The sequence below is a fragment of the Pinus tabuliformis genome, chromosome 6, assembly GCF_031772625.1.
Source record: "Pinus tabuliformis cultivar Carrire ecotype Pingquan chromosome 6, CPIR1, whole genome shotgun sequence".
NCBI lineage: Eukaryota > Viridiplantae > Streptophyta > Pinopsida > Pinales > Pinaceae > Pinus > Pinus tabuliformis.
In genome coordinates, this window is record NC_142292.1 from 56,232,811 (window position 1) to 56,235,000 (window position 2,190).

Consider the following 2,190-nt stretch of genomic DNA (forward strand, 5'->3'; position numbering starts at 1 on the left):
AAAGTCCTCCGGAAATTTTCAACGAATGCCTATGAGATACAACTGCCACCAAGGATAGGCATTTCACCCATCTTTAATGTAGCAGACCTGTTTCCTTACACTGCTGACCCAGAAGAAGAAGACAGAACCACATGGCCTACACAGAATACCCAGGATGGAGGAGAAACTTGGATGAGATAGATGCCTTACGTTCAGCCTCCCAAGATCGAGAGCATCCTCGATACTTAGGTGGCCAAACGAACTCGGCAAAAGGAGTATCTGCAATACTTGGTCAAGTGGAAGAACCATCCTATTGAGGACAGTTTGTGGCTTGATGCCAGGCAGATTGAGCAGGCAGGTTCCTCAGTCGAGAAGCTCATGGACCGGAGTCATGATTTTCTTTTTACGCCGGGAGCCTGATGCAGGAGCATCTAGCTAGGGCATCGTGACCGGGTGTTGGTCTCCGCCAAGATGGAAGTTGTGTTAACAAATTGTTTTTTTTTTTTTTTATGTTAGTTTGTCAAAGTAGGGTGGAAGATTTTGTTTACTTTTAGTTTTAGTACTAGTTAGGGACAGTTTGGTCGGTTAGGGTCATTAGTTTGTCTGTCTTTAATCAATAGAAATTTAATAATTGTTTTGTCATTTTGGAGAAAAAAACAAAATGTGTTTGAGGTAAAATCTTGTTAAAAAGTAGAACCGAATGTAAGCATCGTTATGTAACTAAATAGAAATACAACTGAAAACAGTAACTGCACAGTTCAGGTAACTGTGAACAGAGACTATAAATGTACATGAAAAATCCATTGAAAGGGTTCAACATTTTTTAGCATTCAAGCAATAATAAGAAAAGAACAAACAATTCGAATCCATCTGCGTATCCATAGTATTTTCGTTTTGCTTCCTAATTCACCGAACATTAGAGTAATCAATACAATGCTTACATACAAGTTTATTTAATTCTTCTTTTCTAAGAAATAGAGTCCAGACAGTGAGACGGAGTTGCATTTCCAGAACAAGGGTTTGAGTCCCATAGAAGAAATCGACATTGAATAAACAAGAGCGAACGCAGACAAATCAACCAGACAAGTTAATCACATACGAGCCATACATTATCTTCTTAACTTCGAAATCAACCACCAGAACAAATTACTAGAGCAACTTCAAAACTTTCTTGTCGTGGAAAAAAAAATTACAAACACAGTTGCAAATTAACAATCATAATTCGAAGGCGTTGAAGCCAGAATGAAAGGAACGATAGCCAATCATCATCATTAAAACAAGGTAAACTGAAACCAACGTTTTTCTGAAAGTTTTTTCTTTAAATTATAAGATGAAATGTATGAGCATACATAGCAGAGTTCCAGAATAAACCAGAAACAGTCACATAATCGACAGTCAACAAACCCTAGGTGAGGGTTTTGGGAAACAGCTCCCACACATTAAAATTTCCAGCCAACAATCACAGAACCAAGGAAGCCTATGCTAACAAAATGACCAGGACGCTGGCTACAGCCGAGAGACAACATTGACTAAGCATTGAGGACAACCAAATCCTCAATCTTACAGGCCTAATCCAAAAACTGAAGATTAGTTACGTTGACAGAGCCTACCAGGCAGAGTCCGACACGTTTGTTCCGAGCATACCCAACTACAAACCCCAATACCCACAAAAGAACCAACACACAGTTGTTAACAACCTGTGGACAGAGGAAAACAAAACAAGTGCAAGTATCAGAGGGATACATTTTCCCTACCTGAAGGATTCGCAACGAGAACAGAGAATAAGCCTTTAACCCTCGAGTTCCAACCAACGACTGAGACAAAGGAGCGGCCACATTAGGAACAGAAGAATGGAAATGACAAATTGAATCATGGATAGAAGAGGCTACCTGCATTGAAGCCGAAGACTGGAGAGCGCCACTGTTTCAAAACCTTAGTGCATGCCAACTAAATGAGTTTCACAAGCAAGACAACCTCATACCAGAACCCGAGCTCGTGGAGCAGAGACCAGTTGAAACAATTGAAAAAAGAGCACAGAAATCTACTTACACAGGCAGCGACAGAACCATTTTTGGTTGTCCAACGTATCAAGACCAAAGTTTATCCAAGCAAGTATAAGAGTCAAGCAAATATAAGAATCACACTATCGGACAAGGAAAACCAGAAGGTGCGCCCAGCAGTTGTAGCGCAGCTGCATACACAAGTAGCAAA